Source organism: Ischnura elegans, chromosome X (assembly GCF_921293095.1).
Source record: "Ischnura elegans chromosome X, ioIscEleg1.1, whole genome shotgun sequence".
Taxonomy (NCBI): Eukaryota; Metazoa; Arthropoda; class Insecta; order Odonata; family Coenagrionidae; genus Ischnura; species Ischnura elegans.
In genome coordinates, this window is record NC_060259.1 from 75,190,171 (window position 1) to 75,215,345 (window position 25,175).

The window sequence follows — 25,175 nt, forward strand, 5'->3', positions numbered from 1 at the left end:
ACCCATAGCGCCGGGTGTTTACCCTCTCTACGGCAAAGATCATCATCTGGCAACATTGTGCCGCGTGTAAATCTCCGTTACGTCATGTACCAATACACTTCCCCCGGCGGGAGAGCCCTCCGCAGCCTGCACGAGAGTCCAAGGAGGCCCCAAAAGGAACCGCCTCTACGGCACCTCGGCGACCGCTCTGCCATGCGGCAGCGAGGCGTCTGCACGCGGGCCAGCCCGCCGCCTCTCCCCTCTCCGCCCTCCCCCTAGATCCTCCGCCCGGAGGGGAGGCGCTATTAGTCGGCGGTTGTCGGAGCGGTCCGCGGCAGTGAGCCTCGAGCATCGAGACCGTCAGCGCGGACAACGTACGAGAATCGCCGCACAGCCTCCAGGAGAGACGACCACACCCCCGACCACCGCGCGCAGGTGAGTGACGCCCGGAGGCTATCCAGCCGCACGCTAAACCCCGCCAACCCGAAACCACGGGCCTTGTCGAATATCTGCGGCGACTCCTGGACGGTCCGCCACGTCGAGAGGCCGTCGCCTCCGGAGAACCAACACCGTTGCTCTGCCCCCTAGAGGACCTTAGAACGATCCCCTACTGTTCGATGCGGCCTAATCAACTTAACGTGTGGCTAAGAGTGTTAATCGTTCCAAAAGTTGAGGGCTACTTATTGTGAAACATACTGGAAATTAAGTTCAACCAATTCAAGCGTGTTACAGTGGAAGTTTGATGTATTGAAATTAAAGGTAGTTGTGATAATAATAATTTAACGGGTCGTGCGCATTAAATGATTGTGGAAATTATAATAACCGAGTTCAAATTTTAAACAGCCACTTTTTACTGGGGGGTGTGCTTGAATTAATTCGATCGGTGATCATTGCAAAAGATTGATTCAAAGTGTTGGGGATTTACGAGTTTGAAGTTTTTCGTTCCGCGATTGACATGAGCACTCGTAGTGGGTCGTAGGAATGATAAATTACAGAAAAACATATTCGGACAGCGCTGTAAACACTCACAATCAACCGCTTGTAATGAAAAGCGATCAGAATAAATACGATCAGTGTCACGTAAGAACCTACCAAAGGGGCTATTAGAAACGACGGATCATCCTCGGGTCATCTTGAGCGCTTGGAGATGACTCCAAGCAGTCTAAACCAGTTTTAAGTGCTTCTAACAAAAGTGGGAAAAACTGAATTATTGCATGGAGTGTTAAGGTGTAACATAAAATATGTATTCGCAAAATCTCTCGCGTGTACGTCAGGGTAAAACAGCAGATCAGTGGCGTAACAAGGACTATGCTTTGGGGGGGATGGGATAGCCTGGGGTGGCGATACCCAACCCCCGTTGGGAAAATTTTTTGAAAAAAAAACATGCCTGGAAATAAATTTCACATCGTTTTTGCACTAAAAAATTAACTTTAAGCAGACGCAGTTATAATATGTCAAAACTAGACATTAGTATTAAATATTTTTTAAAATTTGTCTGAGGCCTTGGGGGGGATCTATCCCCCTCATCCCCCCATAGTTACGCCACTGCAGCAGATTGTGTTACCGCGTCTGATACTGCCCGATAAAACGGAAATAGAACCTTCTCTACCTGATCCAGGCATTTACGCTTTGTTCGTTCGCACAACAAAGTTCGCCATGCATAAAAGTCTTCAGTACCTCCGGAGTGAAAATAGAAGAAGTGGTGAAAAGGTCAGGAGTTTTATGCGAAAGTTTTGAGTAAGGCGCATATTTCAGCAAGGTCATTACGTATTTACTATTCGCGGAGAAAAAGAACTCTTCGGATTCTATAGACGGCAATATCTCTTCGTTAGTTCTCCAGTTCCGTAGCACTTCGTTTTCACAATCCCTGACAAATACCATCGTAAAATTAACCTCGACGCCCTAAATATCCTCAACGAGCAGCAGGAAAGGAGGGAAGTGCTTCTGGAGGACGCTCAGAATATAGTCCGCCAGTGATCTTTGTCGAGTGCTTTACGATGAAAGGGAATCTGGAGCTCTAAATGAATATTCCCAGCGGTTGTTTCGCGCGAAGCGACGGCCGTTACCGCTGATTATATGAACTGCTTCATAACGTTGACTGCTGACCGCTTGCATGCCCTTCTGTGTCGGCCGGAAAAACGAAATCGAGCGAGTAGAGTAACCATCGCGCGAGAATCACATTCCAGACAAACTTTCGCTGAATCAGTGATAATCGTAATAGTGATAACTCAGGAAATAGTTTCGCTCTGGAGCTGAATATGAATTTTCAAACGTTCTAATAGAATAAGTGAGAGGAGGACTTGAATTATTTCGCGATGGGAGAGATGTGCGAGAGATTTCGTAAGTCAAACACCTTTTATTTACACGACGCTTATTTTTTTTTTAGCCTTTGCCTCTGGTCTTGGGAGAAATTCAAGAGGCTACGTGAGTCAAACAACCTTCAGGCATGTCCCGCTTTGTGGGCTACGGATGACCGTTTCCATTTTGAATTTCCTTATTCCTCGAAGCCATCAATAACTCGAATCCTTTACGATTTTTCACCTTGTAACCGTTACCGTATTCAGAGAAATGAGGAGCGAGGACCTTTTTTTGAGAAACGGTCCACACAGTCTTTCGATTGCTCAACCTATTAGCCTTCCGATACAAAAGGACTTTTGTCTTGGGGAGAAGCCATTTCGGTAACTTTTTAATTAGCTTCAAACATTTCCCGCAGCGCGGCGATATATGCATAGCGATCCATTTATTATTAGTATTTACAAAAGATTACTTGCACTCGCGATGAATAGCGTTGAATAGTTATGAATTTGATACCCACTCGGATACATATTTTGGGTATCATCAATAATTATCCAGATTCCCCGTGATTTTCGAACCTCTCTACTGTCAGCGCCGAGAGTGGCGACTTCTGTAAACACGTTTAAATGCGCGCTGGATGATGGCAAATTTAATGGCCAACTGGAGAATTCGTGCGAAAAACCGTCGTGTGAGGGTGCTGTGTCCGAGTTTCTGGAACCCGTCGCGGTGCACGAAAGAGAGGCACCGGCTCGCCGAGGGTCATGGCGCCAAATGGCGGCGGCGACCGCGGCGACATCACCCGACCTTGCGGTGACGCTGCGCGGGGCAGAGCCACGGCACATTCCTTCCCCGGCGCGACCCGTAAACATGTGTACACATTCGTCCCTTGACTCCGCAGATGGCGCTAGGCAGTCGGTTCAGCAGCGAGGGTCGCTCCTCTGCGTTCAAGATTACGATCAATTGTTTTTCTGGCCATGACCCGCGCTTGCCAACCCCAGCAAAAGGAACTAGCATAATTGTTTTGTTGTCCTAGCACCGCTGATGAGGTTTAATGGAGCAGGTCTAACCCGACGAGTCATAGGTATCGGGATTATGGGATAGCTCGGAAAAATGGATTTCATTTTTTGGTATCGCTGTGTATTTGAAGCCAGTAAGACTTATTAAGTGAAGATATTATGAATCACTCCGCTTCTAGTACTATCTGCTGAAACATATGCATCGCATTCACGGCTTACGCGGTTAGTCTAAACTTTGAATATTTTGACTCGCCATCCGCCATATTACAGGAATTCGCTTTCTCGGCCAACAGTTGTATCTCATTTTCTAGGCAATGTTTATTGTTTAGCATTTAATGTGTAACTGAAATTCGTATCTCAATTTAAAACTAGCTAACTTAGGAAGTAGACGGAAGTCAAAATTCGTCATTGCGGTGTATTCAAGACACCACTTCTCTCACAAACTATCAGCAATACATTGTATGCTTCACAGATTATGATTGATTCCATTGTCGAATTACAACAGGATGAAGGAGCTAAACACAATCAAACTAATTGCATCCAATAATGGGTACTCCGAAGTTCCCACCTTTCTCCACCTCCACTCTACCACCCCTCTAACGCCTTCAAGGGTATAAATTCTGTGTACTGATACTTGTAATTGCCAGATGATGATACGCTGTATCGAAATCGGTCGCAATATATTTTATTTTGTGAAACAGCTAAGTGTTTTCTTAACCTTTGTGCATCATGAAGGAGTTTCACCATGTTACGCCAACCACCATCGCACATTCAGGGTAATCAAAACCACTGCCATTTCCTGGGCCACCTCGTATTTCGAGGATTCTATTTGGGGGTGCCCGAAGGCCTAACCTCGGATTCGAATCCAGGACCCTCTGGTCAAAAGCCAAGCGCTCTTTGCTGTAGTCTACTACACTATTTTAGTAAAAAAAATTTAATTTTCGTAAAAACGTAAAAATATGCTTCTCTCGGAGTACTTCGTCGGTTGTGAGTCAAAAATATTGCGGTCTTCCAGACTACCTTTTTTTAATGTCGTTTGGAATTACGAATTTTTTAATATTTAGCGTGTGAATCGAGGATATTAGATTTAATTTTTTTTCGAGGAAAAACTGTAATGAAGTGAACCGAACCATAGGGGCCGTAATAGAAATAAAATTTAAGAAAAAATTCTAGTTGCTAGAAGTGAATTCTTCCAACAAGTGAAAGACTGCTAAAAAGTTGTATTTAAAAAAATATGGATTTAACAGTTCTCATCATATTTTTTTGATTGCGTTAAGCTCCTTGTGAAATTGAAAGTCCTTTATCTCTTAATTTTAATATTCACAAATTCTCAGCTGCACGAACGAATTGCTCGCAAAAAACCAAAACAGAAGATTCGAGAATCTTTCGAATCGGATCGGGACGATTTTGGAGGAGGAGCTGCCGGAGTATCTTTTGCGCTCAGAAACATGAGTGGATTCAGCACCAAATTTGGGGGGGTCATGACCAGGGTCCTGAGAGTGTGGAATACCCCCATCGAGAGAGGGGTATCCTCCCGCGTAAAACTTTTCAAAATACCCATCTTTACGCATTTTGGAGCCTAATGTTTCATTTATGATCTTAACACATGAAATTGAACAATTTAGACATTTAATAAGTTAAAAAAGCTTTATTTTTAAATTGTTTTTGAAATAGTAGGGAATGTTACGCCTTATGATAACTACAATGAAACTCTCCCACGTTGTGGACTTGTAGCCAAGCATTTTCATGTACGACCCCTTTCCTCCAATGCAAAGGTACAAAAACTATTAAAGTAATTAAAATTAAATTTTTTACAAAATTTTGGGGAGGGGTTCTGATCCCTGTGACCCCCCGAAATCCGCCACTGCTTGGAACTTAAAGTATTATGAGGGTACATCACTCGCGCTAAACCGGTCGTATTTTCTTTTGTTCGTGGTACTTAGTTCGTGGTTCGTACTTAGAACTTAGGCTATCCTCTTGAAATTTCCCTTGTAAATAGGGTAGAACTTTAACAGTACTTGCTTGTATCACAAATTAAAAGTCATAGAATTAAATAAAATTACTTTGTTCTATTTCACACTTTATTTTAAATAGCACGACCCGGGTTTCAGCATCTAATGCTATCATCAGGTGATGATAGCATTAGATGCTGAAACCCGGGTCGTGCTATTTAAAATATAGTGTGGAATAGAACAAAGTAATTTTATTTTATTCTATGATGAAGTAATTCCACAAAGTAGCGCCTGAGACCTTGTCTTATACAAATTAAAAGTTTTTACATGAGAGAAAACACAAAGGAAAATTTTAAAAGTTGAGATTAAGGCAAATGTTGACAAGAGTTTCAAGCTATACTATCCGAAAACTTGAAGATGACAGCGTAAGTTACAAGTGATGATTCGTCGCGAAAAACACTGATCAAGCAGGAGTGAAGCGTCTTCTTAAATCCTCCGTTGACGTTTCGTATCAACATAGTGAATAATAAAAGGTATATTCAAGGGCGTACCCAGGATCATAACTGGGGGGGGGGGGGCAAGCCATGGTCTAGAGGAGGGCAAGCCATGGTCAAGAGGGGGCAAGCCAAGTTATGGCATTTTAGCATGGAAAAGGTGAATGAAACCAACATTTTAAGAAAATTATAACAGCGCTTTATTAGTTTACGAGATCATTTCCTTGAAAAAAAAAATAGTTTTATTTTTGTTACATAACTTATACTAATACATATCATTTGTCGTGGGTATAAAAAAATTGTTGACTACTTGCGTTTCAATTCAGTACTAATTTTTCCTAAAGACTTTTGCGATTTTTGCTTCTAGGGGGGGAAGCTGCCCCCTCTGTCCCTAGGTGGGTACGCCCTTGGGTATATTGAAAGCCAAACTTTTGATGGTCTCGTCCACGCATAACTAGGAAAGCTCTTTAATGCAGGGGCGGTCTGGGGTGAATGGGGGCCCTCGGCTAGGACTCATTGTGGGACCCTCATTCCGCCACCCTTCCCGCCTCCGAAAAATTTAAGGAAAGTGCATGCCCGGAAGCGGATTTTGACGATATTCTGGCTCTTAAAAACTAGATAAAATTTATGAAAAAATACTATTTCCCAGCTTATAAACTGTAATACTGTATTATGGTTCTATCACATGCATAGTGAATTTTTTCATGCAATGCACTGTAATCTAAAATTTTTCTAAATGACCTTTTCGAATAGAACTTTCGAATAAGCTTCAGGTTTTTTAAATCTTCCAACACCTTTATTTAATTTATTTTTATATTATACTTTCTCACTAAGTGTGTTGTACATAAAGCGAATAATGAAAACTTAGAACTAAATAATTACAAAAAACACTTTGGTTCTAGGAATCCTAGTCTTTTTATATTGCTCTTTTCACATACGCTTCACGATAGGCGCGAGCGTTGTGGGGGCCCCCTATGCTCGGGGCCCTCGGCGATCGCCGACCAGCCGACCTGGCCGGACCTCCCCTACTTCAACGCATGCATGTTTTTATGATCATTCAGAATTCGAATGAAAAGATTGCCCCATTCCAGGTGTTACGTGGCAGAATTTCCCCAAATTGGTAACAATTGAGACAATTCTTAAAAATCGTATTTCGGAACAGAAATAACCGTAGGTAGAGAGAAAACAATGGTAATTGTCTATAAGGTTTTTTTTTATTATTTTCCTTTAGGAATTTCAACGTATTTCACACGTCATTTTCAAGAGTGGTCTAGGTGACGAGGGGCAAATCTGACACAAACACGATGAATGCCGATGAACTTCCACGAAATAAACTCGTTGACAATCGATCTAATTCCTAAAAATACCACTCTTTGCTGGGTGTGAATTGCGATAACAAAAGGCTGCAATAGCTCCCTCCTTGAATTCCTCCCCCTTTTCTAGGAATTAACTCCTCTTCAAATTGAATTGTGCCCATTATGAGTGTCCGGATTTCAATTGTTTACAGCATATGCGATAATTTTGACCATTGTCATTTATTTCAGTCATTTCCCTTATCGACTTTTAATGGTGGATAGCGCCGCCACAGGCGTCATGAGAGGAAACACCACTGCCGTAGTAACGGATTATCGCTAAGATTTAAAAGTGCCAGAGATGATTCATTAGTACAAGAAGCCAAGAACATGATATCTGTGCCCATGGCTTCTTTTGAAAAGATCCTCTAGGCCTATTTATTTCACTGATTTATTACTGGAGAATAAAGCGAATGATACCGTTCCTGGTGCCACCTGTTGGAATTCTTCTGACCATTAATGGAAAAAACGTTTCGTAACGACTAATATGTTAGGGCAATGAGCCTTAGCCTCTTCAGGCAAAGTATAACTTATCGCTGATAATACTCTAATTCTCTTTACATTCGTGTAAATAAGGTTGATTGGAAAAAGAAACCTTTCCTTAATTTGTCAAAAAAAATTTCAAATACGTACATTTCAACATAAGGTTCAAATATTCCGATGTATTAAGGGTAGAAGTATTTCAAATCCAGGTGGTAAAAAATACCTGTTTTGTGTACTCGCAAATTTAGATTTGTTGTTGAAAAATTAGAATTTCCTGCGCTGCAAAAATACCACGAAAATAGGTTGTGGAAGCCAAAATTATGCTGGCTTTGTCCACAGATTCTCTTCAAGAGATCTTCAATGCTTGTTTATTTTTATGATAATTGAGAACTCGGATGAAAATATTGCACCATTCATGGCATTACGTGGAAGAATTTCCCCAAATGAATAATAATAAAGACAATTCGGGGGAAATGCGTTTCGAAGAAAAATACAAGCCTTTGTAATGTTTTAATAGTATATAGAGATTAAAACGGTTACTTATCGTGTTTCCCACGAGAGAATTTCACCATATTGCAAAATCAAATAGATTAGAAATACATTTCATTCGGAAGTCACAATGATCCCTTTCTCTTAAATCTGGGCATTTCAAAATTTTACTTTCTCACTCTGCAAGAATTTCATCCGCAATATTAACAACTACTTTACTGTCACAAGCAGTCAGTCTATTACATACAACGTACCAGTCCACAAAGAAATATCTCGTCACGCCTATAAAAAGGAAAATTAGAAAGATCGAATAACATTTCACGTCACTGCCAGCAAAGTGGTTACTGGCACCGAGCCAAGAAGTGTTGTTGTACCATGAGTAAAGAAAGGTTCAAACCCAACAAACTCGTTCAGCTTGACACGAGAAATGTAATGGGAGGCTTGTCCACATTAACCAGATTCCACCGTGACTGTGCGATTCAAAACAAATACTCCATTCCAACCTATCGTAAATGTTTCTGAAAATTATGTGTGTGCACGTGTGACATCCTACGAATTCAATATTTAACATTTTGCGAGCTATGGGCATACATTACGCCATCCGTTTTTTTTAAATCGTAGTTTGCAATTTTTTAACAAAGTAGTAAACTTCTAAATCTAACCTCTTAATAAACAAATGAAGAGAAAAGCAAAATTTATTCTTTAAAATGATACCAAACAACCATACCTCGCATAAAAAGGTTGGTTTTTAAGAAACAACACAAAAACATTGAAAATGGGCGGCACTGAGATAAAGATTTACAGCTCTGAGGTCAGCGCAGTGAGTGTTAATGAGCAAGAAAATATAGCCTGCAAATGACTCAATGACTTCCGTTTGCGTTCGACACTCTTTCCGGCAGTTTCAGTTGCTTACAGCACTAATTGCACTAGGGAATTTTGGATTCTATAACGTCGTCAATTCTCTAACACACAAAGATAATCATAAAAAGGCGACAAAGTTTCATAGTTAATATGATTCTCATAATAAATCCAATTAAAACGATTATATATTTCAAAACAGGCTTTTTGTTTAAGTATTCTATTTTTTTACTACAGGTAGAGATATATCATCACAAGAAAACGAATATTTTTTTAAATAATCGAGTGATATTTCCAGAATATCAGAAATAATGGATTGATGGTAGACCATTAGGTTTAATTGGAAAGCCACCTTCAAATTACTATCTTTTAAATTTTTACGGAAATTACGGGCGTGGGGTCCCCACCTCTCACCTTTATCTGCATTTACTCTATGACTGGTAATTTCCGATCGCTGACCATTGAGACCGTGTCACGATGATCAATATTTAACACTTGTTGGTTTCGTACAATGGATGATGGTCATCGGATTTCGCAGATTATTGGTAGTCGACAGGAAGGGATCGAAAATTGACAGCAAATAGTTCGACGTAGATGGAGTCGGGATGCACTTCTTGAGAATTCATGCTGATAACCAAACACGGAACTAGTTTAATTTCACAAAAATTCATTCAAAACGAACGGTTTTAACACGGAGCCTGAGATATAAAGACAGCACTTTAGCTTTTACACAGATCGTGTTTTAGTAAAAGCCAATAAAAATTTCATTGAATCTCCGTTAATTTATGGCATTGAAAGGTCAATGACAATGTAATTATCTAGCATTGGCTAACACTTATAACCAACGACTATTGCAACATATTAATTCAAATGAAAACCGTTTCAGAGCCCATTCGAATTTTGTACGCACGCTATCGGCATAAGAAATCCCGGAGTTCCCTCCTGGATGGTTAAAAAGTCCTTCGCAAACTCCAAATAATGGACATTTTCAACAACTGTAATGCAATGACAGTAAAAAAATGAAACCATCGACGAAAACCGTTCCCGTATAAATTAGTTCGTTTATATACCTGTTATCGGCACAGAGTTTTACAGGAACCATAACTCTATGTCCAAAGATATCCTCAATTGGAGGGGACATTTTATATAATGTAGACGAAAATATTAAGTGCCACCGATGCTCTTAGGACAGATAGGAAGGAGGATTAGAGAAGACTGGGGGCGATCGAGATGTGGGTGAGGAAAAGTATGGAGAAGGTGAGGATGAACGGCGAAGTGGGTGAGGAGAGGCAGGTTCAAGATGAGATTCAGTAGAGACAGGTTCAAGATGAGATTCAGTAGAGACAGGTTCAAGATGAGATTCAGTAGAGACAGATGGAATGGATGGAGCGAGTACTTTGCGGGTAGGTGATGTTGAAAACAATGCTAGAGTGTAGAATGTTGGTTAAACGAGGGAGAGGGAGGAAGAATAAAATTTTTAGATAAGAAGTAGACCCTATTGCGATTTGAAGAGGGAAATACATGAAGGAAGGGGATGCTGCTATAATGCTCCTAAAGCACTCAATAGAAGCCTACGTTAATCGGTAGAATGGTTTAATAATACAAATAATAATAATGCCCTGTATACCCAGGAGGGAGTCGAACCCGCGATCTATATTTTCGCGAGTGAGGACCGCCACCACCGACACCGGCTACGATAAAACGATAGATAGTATCCGTTATGCGTTAATTTTTTTCTATTACCACCCCATAGGCTAATACATTCGAGTATTTCATTTAATATTTATCGTAGCAGTTGAAAGAATAAAAACTTAACTTTTTCCACATGGTAACGGAAGAGAAAGAGGATACGGATGGAGCGAATATTGAGCGGAGAGGGTATGTTGAAAATAGTGTTAGAGGGTGGAATCAGTGGCGGATTTATGCAGGGGGGCTAACGGGGCTATAGCCCCCCTTTGACATTCAATTTACTCTAGATAGAATGGTAATTTTTGTTCGGACTCGCAATACTTCTTGGAGTTTACCCCATACTTAGCCCCCCCTAGTCCCTATCTTGGATCCGCTACTGGGTAGAATGTTGGGTACACGAGCGAGATGAAGGAAGTGAATAGCATTTTCAGATAGAACGAAAGGGAGTAAACCTACCACATGATATTACAATGTGGAAAAAGCAAAGTTTGTATTCCTTCAGCTCCTACAATTAAGGATTCCCACCCAGTCACGCGCGCTGCCACTCCTTAGATTTACTTAGCTAATTTATTCTGACAATATACCATTTGCGGAAATGAAAATACACAACCTTGGTAACTTTTCACTTGAAAATTATTTATTGGTACGACGCGTTTCCACGCTGAGGCGTCGTTCTCAAGTACACTGTTTATAATATCGACAATCCAATAAATACCCAAATTCTGGCAGGGGGGAGGGAGAAGGGTTATACAGGGGGGAAATTTGGGGAGGAGTGGGAGGGTTGGTGAGGGAATGGTGAGTTGGAGAATGAATATACACAACCTTGGTAACTTTTCACTTGAAAATTATTTATTGGTACGACGCGTTTCGACGCTGAGGCGACATTCTCAAGTACTTGAGTCAACCGCCCCAGAGGGATTAAGCTAATATATATTGAAGTACTTCATTTAATTTTTATCGTAGCAGTTGAAGGAATTGAAACTTTCGTACCAATAAATAATTTTCCAGTGAAAAGCTACCAAGATTGTGAACATTCATTTCAGCATGGATTTTCACAAAGTTAGCCCTTCGAGTGCCAACCGATTTTCCAGGTACTATGCCAAAAGTGCCGAGGCATTTTTGCTTATTTTGTTCGGTTAGGTTAGGGAAAAAATTAGGTCTAAAAACAAGTAAAGGTAAATGTTCAAAAACTTTAGGAAATCTTTATTATATGCGGTTTAACCTTTTTATTATATTATTTGACGAATTTTTGGTAATATGAGTTAATTTTTATAGTTTGAAGAAAATAGTTAGTGTTAAAATAAAATAAATATTGGCAATTGCATGATTATTTAATTATCAGCATCTAAGAGTGGCATTGCATGAGCCACTCTAAAGGTTTAAGCCGAATCGATTGATTTCGTACCATTGGCCCTTATCGCTCTCCATTCGCCCGTGCGGCCTGCGACGACGCGAAGCCCGCGCGAAGATGAGGCGCGAAGCATCGGGGGAAGAGGGTTTGCTTGCGATTTCCGCGTGGGGGCGCAGTTTCGCGGGGGTAGTAGAACCCCCGCTCGGGCCAAGGTCACGGGGTGTGTGCGTGTGGATGGATGCCTCCGCGAGGACCAGCACCTCCCGCCGCGGGGCCCAAGGTGACGTGTCACGCGTCTGAAACCCGTTTGGTGGCGGGGGAGTCCACGGCAAATGAAACCTGTTCGCCGCCGTCGAAGTTCAAGGTCTCTGCGGCGCGGACCGACCCAAGGATGCCAGCGACGCCGCGGGAGATGCTCGATTTCCTACTTTGGGATTCCCGAAAACAATTTCTCTTTCCTCAAAAATATATATACTGTATTATACATCTGGGTCAAGGTGATCTGGATCGCATTCTATAAACTGGTCGCGGGATAATTTTTTTTATTTTGTTCACGGCACCTTCCTCAAAGTTCCGAGTGCGGATGGATCCCTCGAGGCTAGGCTCGAATAGATTGGGCGTGGATTCTCAAAATCGTAGTCGCGGTAGAAAAAAAAATCGCAAAAACAGGGAATTGGCGCCGAATCGGCGGTGGAAGTTCTGTAATAGCTGGTTCCACCTACCTGGCCCCTATACTTATTCCCTGTGTTTGGATTCCCTTTGATTTGTTTTGGTGGAATTATTTCAAGGTGAAATTTTAGCCATTTTCAGTGAGCCGTGGTCATTTGGCAATGTTGCGGAAATCAGGGTATAAAATAATAATTAGCGTTCAGCGTAGCGAGCAGTAATAGCGATAAATTTTTGCAGGAATACGGTGAAAGAGATGTGCGTAAAATCATCCGTTTCAGAAGAAAATGAATTAAATATTCGTGGAAATGTTATAAGTTTTTAGAGCGAATATTAAAGGAAGCAACGCCAGCTGATAAGGTAAGCGTGCGTCATCGTCAATAACTGGGAATCTATGACAATGGAATTGGTTTCGCCAATGATAAAAATAAATGCATAGGAAGCAGACGGATAATATATCAACTTCTCGTACATTGTCTTACCTGTATAATTATTTAAATATTCAATTGATTTAGGTAGGCTGGCATGGAGTATTTAAGTAGTATTCTGACAGTCTACTCTCCCTTCATGGACTTCCCTCTTCAATTCATAATAAGGCCAACTCCATTTCTTTCTATCTAAAAATTCTATTTTCTTCCTTCCTCCCCATCGTTTACCAAACATTCTTCTAACATTTTTTTTTCAACATCCCCTCCCTGTTCAGTATTTGCACTATCAATACCTTCTGTCTCCTCCGTATCTCATCCAGTAGTTGCCTCTCCTCACCCACTACGTCCAGTACTTCGTCGTTCCTCCTCCTCTCCGTCCACTTCACCTTCTCTATTCTTCTCCTTATCCACATCTTGAACGCCTCTAGTCTCTTCTAGTCCGGCTTCCTAAGTGCTACACTCGTTTCCGCACCGTAAAGCGCTACACTCCAGATCAGATTCTTCACTAGCCTTTTCTTGAAACTCTTACATAACGAATCTCTCATAAGCTTCTTCCTATTCATGAACGCCTTGCCTGCATGGAAACCAGTTAATTTAATCACTGATTTTTTTGTGAAATCGCGTCGCACATGATCATCCGCAGCATAGGTTCTGTCACACAGTGAATGAGTGTAATACAACAGGAGCAATGTTTAACTACGCAAAATAGTGCATTAAGAGGTAAATGCCATTAAAACGTTTATTCGATCGTATAAAAAAATTCGCCATGTGCAGTGATTTACCCCCAACATAATCAGAGCCTTTGAAATTTCTAGTATACAGATGATAGAGTGAATGCATTGTAAAATGGAGGTATTATTATAGGGATCATTAGCTATCGTTAAAAATTTCTATGCCAATAAACACGAAAACGATGACTGACCCACTATAAATATCAAGTAGGTACGCAGTTCACAATACGCCAATTTTTCTCCAGAATACATAGCATTTTATAGATAACTTAAAAGCAAATTAAATCGGAAATTGTTTCATGGAAGTTGAAATGATAGTCTGCATTTATTTTATCTGCTTATACGATATTTTGCATTTCCTAAGATGCAACACCTCCTTCTTCCACTCATTGACACGAATTCAACTATACTGATCATGTTTATAATATCTCTTTTGTGATATCATTCCAGCATATAAATCCATTAAATACGGTCATATTAAGTTGCCGGCCTCGTTGATGGCGGGGTAAAGTCCTTGCTTTTCGTACCAAAAGGTCGCGGGTTCGAGTCCTGCCTGGGTAAATTGCTCCTATCCAGGGAATAGTTGTTTTTGTGTGTTAAGTTGTAAACTTGTTCGAAAATTCCGAAGTAAATACGAATTTAGTGCTGTTACCGGCGACATAGTAATTAATAAATAAGTAAGTTAATTAATTAAAGGTAGAACTTGATATCCAGTGGTATTCTCTTCCGGGTGTACCCGCGTCAAAGTTTGGAATTCTGGCAAGCAGCCGCTTGCTCTCGGTTTCTTTTACGTGACGAATCTCAATACCAACGCAAATATCTTGAAATTTTCTCATGCATAGAAGACCGTATTTTACACTTTCATGTACCTACATTTTGATTAGGGATGGACAGATCCAGGATTTTTTTCGGATCTGGATTCGGGTCGAATCCTTGATTTTCGGAGCCGGATCTTTCGGATCGGATATTTTCGGATCCAAATGCGTTTTCAAATTCCTGACGCTGAGATTCCCCCGATGATTGTTCAATCTCTTGGGAAGAGTCACACTATGAGCCAGACGTACTTTGCCTTTTTTATTTTCCACGGCTGAAATTCTCCTACGTAACCTCTGCGAGAGCTTTCAAAAAAAAGGTTCATGAGTGGGACAAGAATCGCATGCGACGGCACATTCGAAGATAGAATCGGGTGTCTTCCGCGAGTTTGGATCCGATGTATCCGATGAAGGGCAATATCCGCGGATATTTGGATCCGAGGTATCCGATCCGACCATCCCTAATTATGATAAATTTCCTCCAATGTAAAATTTTTGGCGATAGGCTACATCTCTACCACTTTCTTTCTGTATTGTCCTGTTGTTTTCACGGAATAATCTGAAATGACCAACCTTTCGAAAAATTTGCTGCTGGAGACCTACTAAGTACAATTAAAATTTAAAAAAGGTTCGAATCCAATAGCATCATAATAAAATTGAACATAATCCTTACCCTGACGAGGTCTCCAGAATCGGAAGCGAAACTGTAGACCAGTAATCCAAACAATAACACGGATACACCCTGAAGAGAACACCGATGGACATCATGGACTAAGAAATTTATTACCCACTACTTAGTATGCTGCGCAGGAATTTGAATGCCTAAAATGCCCAGTAATTGGTCCAACGCTAATTGCCGTAAACCCGAGCCTCAGACGGCAGACAGGGTGTTTATCAATTTTTGTCCATGAATGTAAAGGAAAAAAAATTTGTCTCGCAATTTTAATGTACCAAAATCGGCAATAACTACGTTAATAGTTGTTGAAAGGGTTATAGGAGCCGTTTACGAATTAACTGGCTGTGTCTCAATCGCCGGTCATTAACGAATTCTCAATTTAAAAAATATTTTTTTACCCATAAGGAGGTTATTGAGACGTTCATCCAGAAAATCTTAAGGGGGAGGGAAAAGTGAATGATGATTTAATTGATGTGACCATATAAATTGGATGCATGATTTTTTATGAGTATTAGTAATAAACGGTTTAATAATCATCAGCAAATTCCATAAAACCTTTTTATACTTGACCTAAGAGGAAACCTTACGTAATCACAAATTATTTGACTGAGATTGGTCAATACCATACCAAAAAAACAATATTCACCGAAGAACTTTTTATATAGAGACGTCTTTCCTGCTGAACAAATGTATTTCTTAGATTTTTACTCAATCGCAAACGCAAAATTTATATTTCGTGTAAAGGAATATCTGTATTGCATGAATAATTCTGTACGTTCAATTTCATTACAGTTTCCTTAAATAAAAATATTTTTTAACTCTTAAATATTAATATCTAGATACAAGATCTCTTTTTTTTCTTGATAAACGTGTGTCTCCAGGAGTGAGTATGTTCCTAAATTTCTTCGATAACTTCTAACGGTTTTCCACCTTATCGCCAATATATTAAGAGAAAAGGTATGAGAATATTTTTTATAATTTCAAGCTATATTTATTCAAATACGAAAAATATTATTCAGCCCTCTCGCCTGATATTGTTATTATTTTTAACCTCATAATTTTGACAGAAACGACTATGTATTGCGCATCCTCAATCGTTTGGCAACTTTAGCGACAGTGACGTCATGGCAATATTAGCAGTGCCGGAACGCACTTTCCTTAACTTTTTTTAGAAGTGAAATATTACTATGTCTGTTTTTTTATTACAAGTCATTATTTTCATTTTATTACACTTTCTTTTTTTGGGTTACGAATGTATGTATTACAAATTTTGAGGCAACAAAATTGAGGCAACTAATTGATGTTCGCGTTCCGGCACCATGACACCACTGTTTAGCGTGCATAATAAGTACTGTGCTGACCCCACGAGCTAGTGACAATCGCGAATGGAATATACACGTAAAAAATATTGAGCATAGTATTAAAGCGTGCATGTTAGTCGGAGCAAAAGTAAAAATTCAAGTAAGTCGGACACAAAATCAACGGAAATGCGAGGCGCAAGCAGATGAGTACTTCATGTCAATGATATTAAACGGTGCCGATACTCTTCATTACACTCACTTGCGTGATTATGACTAAATGAAAAAGGGGGCTGTCATTTACATTTTATACTTTCTAGAAAAAATATTTGGAAGAAATTTCAAAACATTATATACGCTTTTTGACTATGGCTGAAAAAATACATCAAAGAGCAATAAAAAATAAATCTAGAAACGCCGAGTTTGCTGAAAATGAGCTCTAGCTTTAACAATGTAAAAAGAAAGACGTTTTAGCAGATAAAATGTATTAGAATCCAATAGGGTAGTTTCCTTCATCAAAGAAAACGAAAGGCATTGATTGCGATTCGTTACCCACCATTAGTGGATTCATAATATACAAATCATTTGGTTTCAGGAATACCGGTTTAGACGAATGGCAACGCTCAATTTTATCCTCATTTGAAAAAGGCCAGATTGACGCCCATGCGGTGCCACTCCACGTGACGTCACCGGGACCTAGTTTCTATACGAGTAGATAGGAGTTTTACATCGGCTGAGAATACCAATGCGTGCATGAGGCACAGAGCTCAGGGAAACATGTCTTAATAATCACCTATTAAAACTGGCTAAGGTCGGAAAGTTTTCTTCGTTTGATAAGGTATTAATAATCCTTATTCAAGCCAAGCGCTACCTGCTAGCAGAGTACTCTGCTACCCGCGAGCAGCCTGCATCTCAGAGGCGCACATTTTGTCACCCCAAGGTTACCTCACACGGCGACAGCGGGGACCAGAATGACGTCACACGAGCTTTTCCCAGCATTCATACTTAGCCGTCGCGTTTTCGCGCGCTTGAAATTTTTCACTTTTCATTTAATCGCGAAAAATAGATATCGTCATTTTAAATTCTAAAAGCGTGAAATACGTACTCCGGGACTAATAATCTTTCGATTTAGGCAATAAAAAAATAATAGGAAACCACCCTTTTGCTACAAATTTGTAGTCTAACTATCAAAAAGAGTGAAGTAGCTTGAAAATAAGTGAGTCCGGCTTTGCATTAGGACCATTGTCATTAAAAGGAAAGACAGCAACGTACCATGACAATGCGACTGTTAAAAAAAAACAATACCAGAATACGACCTTGAGCGTCTTCAAGGAATTTCGCCGGAGACATCCATTGTGAAACAAAGGCATTGCAGAGCCAATGCGGAAAAGCTAAAGAATATCCCGATGGAAATTGGAGCAAGTTCGAGAGATAAGAGACGCATTTGAAACCTGTTTATGGCTCAGACGGCGCAAGCGAAGTGAGACGATTATACATCTGTACGTGAGGCAAGACTGGACAAGCCGCTATCGGTTCCTTTATTCATCGTGACAAAAGGATGACTATTGGAATGTGGATTGGGCATGACGTGGGGTAACAATACACCGAAGAAGAAAGAACATACTTAAATTATCGTTGGTCAAGCTTAACCGTTGAGAAAATCGGGGAAGTTTTAACCCATGCACTTTACTTGGAAACGAATTCTAAGTCGCACATTGCTACATGTCTTACCTCTGCTTAAAGGTTATACCATCCTAGAGAGCATCACCATAGAACCAACTCTACTTCTAGGTCCCTCACAAGCGATAAAATAAGATGCTTTGCCAAAAAGTTACGTGCAGGAATACGTTTTTCCCCGAACAGTATAGGGCTTTCATTAATATCGGTAGAACTCAGGCAGCCAAATCTGCAACAAGGCCCAACTGGTAGTTTTTTAGAGTTCTACAACAGGTCGACTGGTGTCCCAACACGCTCCGCCACAAGATTGTCGTGAGGGGCTTGCGGGGTAATATATAGATATCCGTAAGAGGGTTTCTCTATCAAACCAATTGAATATATGTTCGTGAAAATGTAAAATTATATTATTCTTGTAATCCACCAACTAAAATGAAAAAACGAATTTTCTCTGCGGAATTACTTGGAAATTGAACTAATGGTAAGAAAAAAATATATATATAATGGCAGGTTTCACAGTAGGTAACTGGGTTAAACTAGTAACTAAATGTTTTTGTAGGCGGAAAGAGTGTACGATAACAATAAAAATTTCATCTGGATTAAATATGATTTTAAAATAATATGATAAAATATAAATATTCATTAGATACGACTATATTCATTAGATACACTTCGCTGTTTAATTTCCTGAACAAAAACACATTGTGGCATATTTCAAGCCTGCCGCGTGAACGGCGTTGAAGATCACGTTGGTTGCCATTAGAAAAAATCCTCTGGACTGGGAAACGAACCACGGACCTTTGGACTCCAAGTCACTGTGCTTTCTAGGTTCCTTACTTTCCAAGGCAATTTTACCGAGGTTCACGGTGGTAGATGCTAGGCACTTGCAAAAGGTCCGTGGTTTGATTCCCGATTCAGGGGACTTTTTCCCAAGGTAATGTGAAATACTGGCACATTGTTCTTCAGAATAATTCTAGGCGCAAAGAGGCAATAATATATAACTGGCGCTGGATTGGACTCCACCGGCTCAAAAAATTGGTAACTGTGGTATATGCGTTGAAAAAAATCTCAATCTATCTATTTCTGAATATAGCATCAGATTATTGCAAATTTGCGAACGAAAACTTGGAGTATATGCGCAAGAAAAGTTGGAATCGAGAGTTTCTGGAAAGCGAATGAACTTCTTCGGTTAGTAAGTCTCCCGCAGCCTCGTCGGTAGAATTCTTAACGCCTTGATTAATTTGTGCGCATTACTTCGTGTACTGCTTGAGTTCTGCAATATCTCCAGTTTACGAGCTACACTATTTTATGTCTCCATGTTTACCGTCACTCATCACATTTCCTAATAAATCCATTCAAAGGATAAACTCTTTGTTTTGTGTTTCCAAAGGTATGCTAGCATTTGAAACGAGGCCAATTCATCCATAGCGCTTTTACTCACAGATATGCTTTATGTGCGGTCGGTGACTTGAATGACTGCTGAAAATGTATATACCACAGTATAATCGTGCAACGCCAGGTTGCAAGACGGAAAGATACAAACGTCAACTACTTCTAGGACTGTCAACTTTTTTTCTCCTTAAAGGACTGACACTAGGGTATAAGTTACGAAACAGCTCATTTTAACTTCTTTTTTTTTGTTTCTGAACTTTCAGGATGGTAGAGTTCGTTTGATATTTTTCGACACGGGGGAAGTTACAAATTTTTAGCTAGGGAGGTTAGATAGGAAGATTTTATTGCCAACAATGGGTGCAGCAGATTATTTATTTCATTTTCCATGATTTCCAGAACTGGAAAAACACCACGTTTATTCAACACATACAATCTTACTAAATTCACCATTACAGCAGTTCACTAACTCCCTTGTTTTTCTTGCATATCTATACAACTAGTTGCATTTCAATATATTTCATCGGTTTGTAGTTTTATTTATCTCTTACTATTTGGCAACGGAACCAAGCATGATGAAGAGTTATCTAGTACCTATCAGGGTGACATCGTTACCATTTGCCTACTTTCGGTGGCACAGTATTCTGAATCTAAAAACGGTTTAAGTGCCACAATATTAGCCGTATAGGAACCAAATAAACCCTTTATAATAAGTAATTAAAGAAACAATTTATAAGAACCTACATCTGGAGTATGCTCCTATACGGAAGTGAGGCATGGACAATGACCGCAGCGGAGAAAGCAAGGATAGAGGCCTTTGAAATGTGGTGCTACAGAAGAATGATGAAAATCAAATGGATCGACCGAGTTAGTAACGAGGAAGTCCTAAGAAGGGTAGGAGAGAAGAGAAGCCTCATGAAACCCTTTTTAAGAAGACGGAACAACCTTATAGGCCACATCTTGAGACATGATGGCCTGATGAAGACAATCGTCGAAGGACAAGTGGAAGGCAAGAATGGAAAAGGAAGACCTCGAACAAAATATATGGAACAAGTAAAGAGAGATGTGAAAGAGAGGAAATACGTAGGAGTGAAAAGATTAGCTGATAGGAGAACTGAGTGGAGAGCTGCGTCAAACCAATCCTAGGATTGTTGATAAGTGATGATGATGATAATACGTAATGGTTGATGAAACATGGAATCTTACCGCATTGAGCATTGTGATGCAATGTCGCTCCCTGCCTAATTCCAGTCTTCAATAAATTCGAAGTCTTCGGTGGCCACTATATTAGGATCACCCTTTAAACGAAGCTTTCCAGAGTTTAGTCCATTTGTACGAAAAAAAAAACGAAGCAAAGGCCTTGAAATCAGTGATTTCCGATTTTTTTAAAGTAGAAAAATTGTTGAGTTATTAATAAATCCGCTCAAAGTACATCATATTTTACAGTTGTTAAACACTTGATTAACCATGTCACATCGTTTCCACTTGGATTGGATTACGCTTCGTTTGCGCTAAGAATTATCTCTGGAGAGAATATGTGATAACACCCAGACAGACCAGAGCAGATCAAGAGGAAAAAATCCAATAAAGGTGATTTTTCATTATTCTCACAACTGATCTCATTCAGATTGTAAATTAATTACTTTTAATCAATCGTTATCATGCCTTCACTCAGCCAAAATATTCATTATTTTCTCATCCGCTTTCCTTTGAAAATCAATAAAAACAAAAATCAAAATAGTGAGTCGATAATAATTGAATCACATGAAGCTCAATTCAGGTTCTGAAATTTTTTTAAATTTCCCTGGACTTTGTCAGGCAGAGCTCCAAGAAATCTAGGTTCATGGAAAGTTTTCTACAGATATTCGGTAGAATGAAGAATATATTTCAGGATTTTACAGAAATTTTCCGGAGAAATAGCTGCATTTTTAAAGGGTAACTCCTTAAAAAAAGGCTACGATATACTAAGCATTCCTAAATAACTTAAGAATTCATATAAGGCCTTGTACGGAGTTATCGCCATGGTAAAATTAGGTTACCGACATAAGGCCCGGTGCAGAATCCCCGACGACAAAACTCCCGCCGACGTAAGGCCCGGCGACCAAATTCCCGATGACAACATCCCCGGGTGACAAAATCCAATACAATTAGGAAAAATAATTGAAGTAGATATTTCACCACAACATTAAACAATTTATTAACAAAAATCAAAAATACGTAACTCAAATCCAAGGAAATAGAATGCTTTTTGACTATTGGTAAACGTCTGGGGCATTGTATCACGAAGTATCTTTTTAATAAATGTTTATATCTTGTTTATAATGATTATTTTGATTGTTGGTTTTGTCGCCACGCGGATTTTGTCTCGGGCGTTTTCTCTCGGGCCTTTTGTCGACAGGGATTTTAGGAGCGGTCCTTTTGACTGCAACCCGGTAAAATTGGCTCTTTCAGAAATCATTTTATGTATTTTTATGCAATAGGGGTTAGATGGATGCTAATATGCGACTAAAATTTTTTTCGGCGTAAGAAACATACTATAAACCTGCTTTCAAATCCGAGTGTTTACACACATTATGAGTTCGTAGACCTTTGTTTTTTTACATGGATTAAGGAGTGGAGAATCTCCACTGAAGATGGGAAGCAATATATATGCGACGGCATCACCTCTCCCTATTGGCTTGGCATTGTCTCTAAGGACAGTTAAACGAAGCGACGGAGGTCAGGAAGTGACCGGACCAAGGCTTCATGAGAATGAGGTTGAGTCACGAACGACTATTTATATATACAATGCTTGACACTCCCATTTCTGAGTTAATCTGGATTTCTAAATGGGCAATAACCTTCCTGCCGCGACCCTTCCCATGCATTATTACCCTCCAAAAGGGTAACTAGAATTACCACAAGCTATTTTTAGAATAATTTATTTCAATGAATTTGTCACGCGAGAATGAAAGAAACGATATCAAGTCAAAATGCTTCCCCATGTGAAATATATTTGTATGGTGATAACAAAGTCATCTTGCAATGAAGGATAACAATATCTAAGATGGAAATTCAGTAGCTCGTGTTTCTTGATAAATCAGGGTTTTTGTATTTCGTTGGAAAACCTATCAGAATTGAACACAAGCAAACTTTGTCAAACACTCGAAAGAAAGAAATTAGACTGAAATGATTTGTTTTCGAATCAAATTTTGGAATTTGGAATGAAAAAGACACCGGTACTGAAGTTAAATGGAAAAACCTTCGAAAACATTTTAGAAAGTCACGGAAAAATAGATGAAAATCGTGGATGGACACGCGTAATGTTACAAGTAGGGAAAATCTCTCACGTGATTCATAAAAATAGAGTTAATACCTTATGAAGCTTTTCTAAAAGATACCTAATGATTCGAATATTATGATTTAGTGTGGTATGTAAGTTTTTCTGTGATTCGTGTCACAGGGGCGGACCTTGGGGCGTCAACAATGCCCAGAAGCGACGGATGAGACTGCATAATTATAATGGAACCCGCATACTTAGCGCCCAAGCCCTTAAGAGGCACAATCAGTCACAGGAATGACACAGCTATCTACCTACAGTAAGGGAAGTAGTCAAGAATAAAGGTCAGTTAAACTAGTTGCCTTGTATGAAAGAATTAGTCAACTTCTATTTTCATGGTCCGCAAAGTTTAAACTAGACATAAGAAAACCGGCCAGCCGCCTCAAGGGGAATCGGTCGGAATGTGTTTGCATAACAGCCGCTAACCTTTCCAAGATCGAGTGAAGTCTTTTCGGGTGTTCCACCTATAAGTTGACCAGGCATTGACAACATTTCGATAGCTGACCCTGACATCATCCTCAGGTCGATGAGTGAGCGTAAAAAATTAGGTCATCCTCAACGTCCTGTGGAGGATGGTGGAGCAAGCTATCGAAACGTCGGCAATGCTTGATCAACTTACCTGGTGGAATACTCGAGAAAATACCGGAAAAGACTTCGACCGGATCTCCATAAAATTGTAAATTCTTTCTGTGCGAGAGGACTAAAACATTTTGGTCTGATTGGCGAGATATTTTGACCAATTAAGTTCAAATTAGCATTTATTGAGTCCTTGTTTATTCGTGGTAAAAATAATTCATATACCTATGCGTTTGGCAGAATATCTCTCATGTTGTGTCATATCTGTCAGACTTGGAAATACGTTAATAAGGCCAACATCATTCGAGAAAAATCGATCCTAAGATAGAGTCAACACCTTAGTATTTCCAATAATCGTTCGTTGATTTTTTTTTCATAAACCTCCTCTCGAAATAATGTAAGCTTCAACCTAACTTTCCATTTGAAACCACTTTTTACCCTTGCATGGATTTCCTAAAACGGCGCTCTGCAAGAATAGATTGTAATGATTATTGACAGCTGATATGACGGATACGTAGTACCGTGGGCCTTTTTCAAGGCCGCCACGATAATCTAATCTAGCCCTAGCTTAGATTCGCAAAGGAATTGAACCGAAAGGTGTTTGTTTGATGCAGTTGATGGTAGTTGGTGAACCAGTTTCATGTGACGTTTGTGGTACAGGACGGCCAGCTATGGTCAAGTGCTCCATAAAAGAATTGCGGGAAGGTAAGCAAGGGAAGGATTACGTAGGCAGAGAGATAAAGGGAACACTGAAAATAGCATAATAGAAGGAAAGTACAAGAAGGAAGACCTAGAGATACCGTGTATGTAAATACCTAGTAATATATGCAATTTTTAGTAATTTAAAACGGTTCTAGGTACAGAAGAGCAAATCTAGGATGATGGGCGCTCTCAGTCTAAAGGCCGTTTTACACGGTACCCGGAATTGCGCAATCTGACGCACGTGCGAAGGCGCAATCAAAATTGCGTCGTGTAAAGCGGTGAATTGCTAGAACACATGCGAGAATGCGTGGATGCGAGACGGCAAAATAGCCCCTGTTCTAATTTCGTTCATGCATTCGCGCAATTCCACGCCATTTTAGAAATTAATGCAGCTCTAACCTGCGCAATTCCGTGCTCCGTATAAAACGGCCTTAATAAAGGTAGGACTGCATGAAAAGCAAATATATGTCTACATAGAAAAAAGGAAGATCTAAGAGGACAATCCAGGCGTCCTCAATCGATCTTTTTTCGTAATGTATAGCTTGTTTAAAATTTCAGCAATCGCCTTGAAAATGTCAATATGTAGAGAAATTCTTCTATTTTTTCTCAGATGTGACTTTTTTATTTTGGATTAAGGAAAATTATAGAAAAGGATCTACTCTACAGCCTCTTAAAGTTTCAAGACGATGGCGTGAATTTCAAACGAATAATCCTTTACGGAAAAATACGCAATGCAAACGGCCCAGTGGTAGTGAAGCGTCCTCGTAAGGAGTTACCTCCGATAAATGTTATTACATGCGATTTTTGGAAAAGTTTCTAAATTTTTTCTCTTATAGTATACATTCCACCGACTGAAGCTGAAAAACTTTTTTCCGCGGTACCTATATATTTTACAAATTACGTTTAAATATCTGAAAATTTCTATAATACTTAGAGTAATACTTAT

General features: G+C 39.8%; 1 protein-coding gene across 1 annotated transcript in view; it reads left to right on the forward strand.

Moving 5' to 3' along the window:
* Positions 1-304: 304 nt before the first annotated feature.
* The window catches only part of LOC124171339 (prestin-like), a 91,266-nt gene continuing 66,395 nt past the window's right edge, over positions 305-25,175 (forward strand). The window contains exon 1 of the mRNA XM_046550493.1: positions 305-414. The gene's annotated coding sequence lies outside the window, so the exon portion shown is untranslated. The remainder of the gene's footprint in view (positions 415-25,175) is intronic.